At 38.9% G+C, this 8,446-nt stretch overlaps 1 non-coding gene across 1 annotated transcript; it reads right to left on the reverse strand.

Annotated features, from left to right (window-relative positions):
- Positions 1 to 8,120: 8,120 nt before the first annotated feature.
- LOC148852720 (small nucleolar RNA R71) lies at positions 8,121 to 8,227 on the reverse strand. Its single transcript, XR_016100157.1, has one exon. It is a non-coding gene; the product is annotated as a small nucleolar RNA R71 (small nucleolar RNA).
- Positions 8,228 to 8,446: the final 219 nt, after the last annotated feature.

Consider the following 8,446-nt stretch of genomic DNA (forward strand, 5'->3'; position numbering starts at 1 on the left):
GTAACCTTCCTATCAAACTGCCACGGTCAGCCAAGCAATATATGACCAGCTTGCATTGATGCCACATCACATAGAACCTCATTCTCATACCTGTCAATTGAAAAGGAAACTAGAACTTGCTTAGTTACCCTCGCTTCTCCACATTCATTCAGCCATTGCAATTTGTACAGTTTAGGATGCTTTATGTTATGCAAATTCAGCTTATCTACCAACAACACACTAGTAACATTGGTACAACTTCCACTATTAATAATCATAGTACATACCTTATCCTTCACATGGCATCTTGTGTGAAAAATATGCTCACGTTGCTCCTCATCACCATCATCCTTAGGCTGTATACTTAGGGCTCTCCTTGTAACCAGCAAATCACCATGAACAGGTTCTACAACTTCAACATCAGAACAATCCTCCAATGGTGGCATCTCATCCTTACTTGAGCTAGCACTTTCTATTTCTCCATTTTCCAACACAATCATAACTCTTTTGTTTGGGCATTGAGAAGCAATATGCCCGAATCCTTGGCACCTAAAACACTTAACATCACGTGACTTAGAAGAAGTTTTTGTTTTGGTTTTATCTTTATAAACAACAACCGAATCCTTTTGCTTTATTTCCTCTTTTGTTTTTGAGGTAGCTTTGTTGTCCTTCCAATTAGGTCTCCATGAAGAACTAGATCTGAACCCTTTTGATTTGATTTGCTTCTCCACTTTAATGGCTTTGTACAACAGCTCCTCCATCTCCACATAGTGTTGTAAATCCACCATATCAGCAATCTCCTTGTTCAAGTTGCCAATAAATCTAGCCATTGTCGCTTCTTGGTCCTCCTCTATGCTTGATCTAATCATGGCTATCTCCATCTCTTTGTAATAGTCTTCTACACTCATAGAACCTTGAACCGGCCCTTGTAACTTTCTATGCAGATCTCTATAGTAATGGCTAGGTATAAATCTCTTGTGCATTACCAATTTCATCTTTTCCCATGATCGAATTGGCCTTTCTCCAATCCTATGCCTATTGATCACCAATTGATCCCATCATATGCTTGCATAATCTGTGAAATCCACGGCTGCTAGTTTTACTTTCTTCTCCTAGGAGTAATCATGGCAATCTAATACATGCTCAACCTTTCTTTCCCACTCCAAGTATAGTTCGGGATCATTCTTTCCTTGAAAGGTCGGAATCTTCATCTTTATGCTGCCCAAATTGCTATCTCTTTTGGAAATTGCCTTCTTGCCTCGTCTAGAACTTGATTCCTCCAAATCTGAATCATCTTCCTCTTTTCCTCAAACACACGTCTTCTAATGGACTTAGAAAAAGATGGGGATTGCAAATCATCCAGCCTCGCATTCAACTTTCTAAATTGTTCATTAACAGCCCTTATGAATAATTTCATGTCAATCTCTTGTGGTTCTCCTTCAATACTCATGGTTATAACCTGCAAAAACTCATTGGAAATAAAAGAATTATGTTCCTCACCTCTCTTTGCTTCTCTTTTTTTTTGTTCTTCACACACTCCCTCACGTGTTTGCACTCAAATTAGATGGTTATCATGATCTCACCTCTCTTTGCATTTTTTTTTGTTCCTCACACACTCCCTCACGTATTTGCACTCAAATCAGATGGTTATCATGATCTCACCTCTGTTTGCATTTTTTCCCACTCATACCAGCCCCTTTATGTTCTTAACAGAATCAAGATCAACAAATCTCAACGAGCAATTGGTTAGATGGTGGCAAATCTCAAAATTAGAACTTTAAAAACTTAGTTGAGGCAAACGGTAGAAATAAGAAAGGAAAAATCAATTATAGGAGCAAAAAAAAAAAAACAAAGAAAACTTCAAAAGGAAGCAAAAGACATGCAAAAGAAATCACTAGAATATGGAGCATGAAATTAAATTAATTTTGACACAAGAATCCTTATTTGATAAGGATTAGTACTAATCAATATAGTAAGACAACTATTTGTGGAAAAGAAATCCCAACTCAAAAAAAAGGATTATAAGTCAACTAGTCAAACCCCCCCCCCAAAAAAAAGGAAATATGATCTTACAATTCAAGAAATCCCATTCATGCTGGGAAAATGAAAAAAAAAAAAATCAGATCAACAATTTAACTCCTCCTCCTTCTTCCTTTTTTTTTTTTTTTCGAATTGGATGTTCTTTTCTTTTTTTTTTCCTCTCTCTTTTTTTCTTCTTTTCTTCTCTTCTTCTTTTTTTTTTTGAATTGGATGTTCTTTTTTGTCTCTTTTTTTTTTTCAAACTAAACACACAAACACAAAATTGACACTATTTGAAAACACAAAGAAGTCGAATGGAAGAATTCAAAGAAACTATGCAAGGACAACACAAGAAACGGACAAAGATCAAAGAAAAACACAAAACAAGGATAAGCAAAGGATAAGTAACCTGTTTCTAGAACCAAGGCTTTGATACCAAATGATAAGAACCCACTAGATGACCTGCTTTAGGAACTCTTGAATCAAGTTGTTATGCGCACCCAGAAGCTAAAAAACAAGTTGTAGTTGATCAGATTAGAACCTTAAGGAAACTAAGTCCTTAAAGACCCCAATCTTGAAGACACCACAAAGGTTGATCACTCCTAAGATAAGTCAAGATATTATTTTCTACCAAGAACACAAGAAGGCAAAGCAAAGCTTGCTGAAAATACCTTTATATTATTCATTGATTTTCGTGTTACATAGTTGTGGCCTTTATATAGGCATGTAAACATCATTATCTTATAAAGAAACTCCTAATCTTATAAGGAAACTCCTAACTAATGATGATCCCTTTAATTTAGGAAAGCAAATCTGCTTGAAATAGAAATCCTTCTAAAAGACTACAACTAATGACAACTAAGCATTGAAAAGTCAAAATAAACCAAAACAAGACAAAACAAGCCCAACAAGCCCATCAATACATCTTAGCATGCGAATTGGGCCTTTTCTTATCATGTCCATGCGCCAAGCCCATCAATACATCTTATGTCATGGATTCCAAGCTTTGTTCTTCAAGATCCAAGCCTTTGCTAATCGTCTTGCACATAAAGATAGGTGATTATCCTTGGTGATGCTTTGGACACTTCCAGAACAGTCTTAGAATCTTTTAGAACAGTCTCTTTGTCATGCACTTTCATGATTAAACCTTGCAAAGCCTCTTTCATCCTCTTTGTCCTTGCCCTAGTCATTGGACCACCGATTCCTTGCAAAGGGTCTTAAGAATATTTGGGAATATTAGCTTGAGCCATTTGTCCAGCCCTTCGATCTCCATTAGTTGAGTTGTGATGGAGGGTGATTTGACCTGACCTCCTGACTAGGCGACACATGGATATGACTCAGAGTAAGTGATAGCGTAGAGAAACGTCCCTCAACTGACAGGACTGTACTCTGCGATGGTCGACGGATACCTGCACCGGTTGAATCAGCCTTGGCAAATAACAGTTGTAGCAGAGAATTAGAGGTGGTTACACTCGATTTGCAAAGCATTAATATATAAGGGTCTCGACCCCAAGAAAGAAGCAAGTGCTTATCTCCACTCTTAGCTGATTACTACTCTCTAAGCTCTCTTTTGAGTTCTAACTTAAGCATTGAAGTGTTCCCGTCGGGCGAGCTACCCGGGAATCCTTCGTCTTCTTCTCCTTCTCAGGTGTTGTCCGTTGCCAAGTAGGAGCGAGGCCCCTGCCAGCTAGGAGTGATCGGATCGCGCTACATCATTTGGCGCCATCTGTGGGAATTCACTTCAAAAAGCCTCTCACTAAGCAACCTCAATAAGACTTCAATGGCTTCCTCCAGCAACGCCGGACGAAGTGCCGACCAAAACACATCCGGGGAACGACCTCAGCTCCCTACCATCTGCATTGGTTAGTTCACTGTACCCCTCTCCACAGACGGAGTTCCTACCTTGAGCGTGCCACAGGTCATGGCGCCAGTAAATGCTCCACTTCCTTCGCCGGTAGAGGCGACCTTTGTAGAACCATCAGTTCTCCTGGTGGCTGGATAGAACCATCTAGAAAACCTGGTACACTGCGTGCGATCTACGCAAGCTCAAATGCAGCAAGTCCACCAGTTTCAGCTATACCAGTAGCAAATGCTTCACCACGTCTACCAACAGCAGTATCAACAATAGTTTCCACCATTGCCGTAGTTTCAGCAACAAGTTCCACCTCGACACCCCGCTACACAACAGGCTCAGCCCTGCCGTTGCAGTGAGCGTCCCCCCCATTGAGAGACCTCCCGAACTCATAACCCTGTCGGAAGCCAGGTCACATCCCACAACAGGAGGGAAAGACAAGTGATGAACTTACAATTTATCTATAATTTTTGAGGACTTTAGCATGGATTTTTATGTCAGTTTTATTAATTTTTGCCTTAATTTAGCTTGATTGCAAGAAAGATTTCAGGGGGAGCCAAATCAACAAAAAGAAGGCAAAAGCAAGAAAAGAAAACCCAAAATTTATCAAGTTCAGCCCGGCCCAGCCATGAGAGCAAGGGAGTTTCATTCAGCCCAAGTAGTGCAAGCTAACTCTTTGAAAAACCCAAGGGAAGAAGCCTAGCAAGAAGGAAATTTCGGCCCAGCCCATTTTTAGCCCAAATAATAGCCTAGAGTGTAGCCCACATGAGCTCAAAAGCAAGCTAGGTTGTAGCCCAAATAGCAGCCCAAAGGGAGCTAGGGGCGGCAACTCCTAGATGTTTCTTGAAGAGAATGAGGGAGCACTCTAGAAGGTTCATGAGGGGTGTAATACACCCAATTCTAGAGGCTTCAAGAAGGGGCAAGAGCCCCCTTGAAAAACTATATAAGGAGGCCTCTAGGAGGGGAGAAAGTTGTTCAATTGCTTGAGAGGAAGGCTCTCCCACTCTTAGAGGTTCGGCCACCTTGAGAGAAGAGAAGAGAAGAAGGCTAGGCGCAAGGAAGAAGAAGAAGGGCTGAAGGAAGTTCAAGACAAGCAAGCTAGAAGAAGAAGGTGAGTTCGAATTGAGGGTTTGTGATTCAAAGATCTTTTGTAATAAATCATTTGAAGTTTCATTCTCTTTTGATTTGAATTCAGTTTCTTTGTTATATTTTCTTTCTTCTTTCTCCTTGTTTCCATTCTTCCTTGATGTATTTCAGCTTGTAAAATTTTAGTTCAGCAATCTAATTCTTTTTGATTCATTCAAATGGTCATGCATTGTACTTGAAGTTTCTTGAATAAGGGTGTGATTGTAAATTAATTCGGCCAACTAACCTTCAAAACTCAGATCTGAATTCTCAGATCTGAGATTGCAAGATCTGAATTGCTTGAAAGAGAATTCAGATCTGCAATTTTCAGATTGGGCGAATTAATCTACAGCTTGGAATTCCTAGAGTGCTTGAGAGAGACTCTAGGAATTCAGATCTACTATTCAAGAACTGAATTGAGTGCAAGGTTAGAGATAACTTGCAAAGTTCAGTTGGTGATCAATTCAGATTTGAATTGATGCCTTAGAAGTGTTTGAAGAAATGCATGCATGGGGATTAGATTTTTGCTAGAGATAGAAGAACCGTCACTCATGCATAGGATGAACATGCGCTTGAGAGAGGCTGTTCATGACCTTGGGGTTTCACCAAACCAAGGTTCAATCATGATTTATTCGAATGATCCAAATTGGTAGATTGCTGAATTCTGAGATTGACATTTACTGCTTACTCTTCTAACCTGAATTGAAGGCAATTGGGCCAATGATTTAGATAGATTTTAATTTAGGATTTCTTAGTTTTCATTAGAGTTTTGATTTATTTGTTGATCAGATAAGAAGTGCTCAATTTAGTATTGGTAATTGTTTCCTAAATCCTCGTGGGAACGATACTTCACTCTCTACTTTATTACTTGAACGGCTAGTGCACTTGCTAGTGTCACAATGAGCAACACATCAAGTTTTTGGCGCCGTTGCCGGGGATTTAGAGAAACAATATTAGGAAACATTGAGCATTCTTAATCTGATCTCATTCAGCATTGCATTCATAGTTGGGTTAATTTGCTAACTTTTTCATTTCAGCTTGGACTGCAACTACTGTACTACTGTAGTTATGTTTCTTCTTTCTTAAGTAGATTACTTTCTTTTTCTGGTTTCAGTTTCATTTTAATAAAGGCATATTTGATTTCTATTCAATCTTGATGTTGTTCCCTTCAAAAAGAAAAAAAAAATTCACAAAAAAAACATGAGTGTTGCAGATCTGAGTTGCATTCGGCACTCAGATCAGCAGATTTCAGATCTGCAGCACTCAGCCGAAAAGAGTTGCTTGTGTTTCAGACTTTATTATTATTTTTTTCTTCTTTCATTACAAAAAGAAAAAAAATGAAAAAAAAGGGGGAGATCTTTTGAACAACAAGAGGAGCAATTGAGAATTCGGATCAGAATTCAGATTTGAATTCAGATCTGAATTCTACTATTGAAGATCTGCAACAGTTCAGATCTGAGTTCCTTTGAACTCAGACCTGAACTGATGAAATTTTGAGGGGAATTGGGTGTCATAACCACCCCAATTTACCCTAGGGCACTTCTGCTTTTCCCCAAAAACAATTTGGTAGCAATAACTGAAGGTAAGGCAATTGAGAATTCAGATCCGAACTCAGACTTGAGTTCAGACCTGAATTCTGCTATTGCAGAACTGCTCAGTTCAGATCTGAGTTCAGATGAACTCAGACCTGAACTGATACAAGTTTAAGGTGAATTGGGTGCCATCATCACCCCAACTCACCCTATGATAAATCCGACATACCCCAAAGGTAATTGGATAGCAAAGAATGAAAAAGAAAATTCAGATCTGAACTGATACAGATCTGAACTATAGTTGAAGACTGAACTGATACAGAGCACATTTTGGATTTTTGGGTGACTTGAACATTTGCTTTATCCAGTTGTAACCGAGCTACATTAGCTAAGGAGGTGTATGTTTGGATTGAATAATTGTTATGCCTCAGATATTTAAGAAAAATTAGCACTTTCCAAGTATTTCTATTAGCATTCAGATCTGTAGCAGGGCTGCTATAGTGCAACAGTTAGCAGACCTGATTTCAGATTTCTACAAAAGTTGTATGGACCGAATAGCTTGCAATACCAAACATTGCAGACCCAATTTTCAGGTCTTAGCAAGTGTTTGATATGCATCAGCTATACAGGTTTGAGCTTCAATTGTAGAGTTTAAAATCTTTAACCCAAGCCTAACTCAGGATTGGTTTTAGTTTATTTCAGATCCTTTTAAATTATTTTTTTTCAGATCAGATATGATTTCAGCCCTAAAGCATCACAGAATTGATTCCAACCTTAATGGATGTATATTGTAGTGTATACCAATGAGTGTGTATGAGATATACAGCTCAGATCTGAATTATTATTTATTAATTTCTCTAGACTAACAATACCAAAGACTTGTAGATCTGAACTCAGATCTAAATTGGGTTTGAATTCAGATGTTGCAATCGATGGATGTAGATAAAGGAACCTTGAATAAGATGATTGGTTTAAATCTGCTTTTAGTATAATCGACTTCATTTATTCATGATAGGATGTAGGTTTTGTATTCCAATACTTCACTTTACATTTTCAGTGTGATAGGATTAGTTATTTATTTTCTTTTGTGAATATTGGCATTTTTATTGCTTTGACTTTAACAGTTTATGACAAGCAGACCTGAACTGGAAGAGATCCTTTACGACCCGGAGATTGAACGGACTCTCTGTGTCCGTTTGAGAGCTGCTAAGCAAGTCAGACAAGAAGCACAAGAAATGGTTGAACAAAGAACTATGATGGATTATGCCAAGCCCACCCTCACCGGGACTGTCTCTAGCATTATCAGGCCAACTATTGCTGCCAATAACTTCGAAATTAAACCGGCCATAATCCAAATGATACAAAATACGGTTCAGTTTTGTGGTATGGCCCATGAGGATCCGAATGCCCATATTGCTAACTTCTTGGAAATCTGTGACACCTTCAAACACAATGGGGTAAGTGATGATGCCATCTGGCTGAGGTTATTCCCATTTTCTTTGAAGGATAAAGCCAAAGCTTGGTTGAACTCATTACCGGCAGGATCTATAGCCACATGGGACGAAATGGCCAGCCGTTTTCTCTCTAAATATTTTCCCCCTTCTAAAACTGCTAAAATGAGGAATGACATCACTACTTTTTTCCAGCAAGAGGGGGAATCTTTATATGAGTCATGGGAACGTTACAAGGAGCTGTTAAGGAGAGTTCCTCACCATGGCCTCCCCATTTGGCTGCAAGTGCAGACTTTCTATAATGGTCTTACTGACTCAAATAAGACCATATTAGATGCTGCAACCGGAGGATCCATAATTAATAAAACTCCTGAGGTTGCCCATGCACTTATTGAGGAAATGGCAGCCAACAACTATCAATGGCATTCGGAAAGTACTCAAACTAGGAAGCAGCAAGGCTTGCATAATGTTGACACTTATACAGCACT

The sequence above is a fragment of the Nelumbo lutea genome, chromosome 5 (genome assembly GCF_056320005.1).
Source record: "Nelumbo lutea isolate HS-2025 chromosome 5, American lotus-T2T, whole genome shotgun sequence".
Taxonomy (NCBI): Eukaryota; Viridiplantae; Streptophyta; class Magnoliopsida; order Proteales; family Nelumbonaceae; genus Nelumbo; species Nelumbo lutea.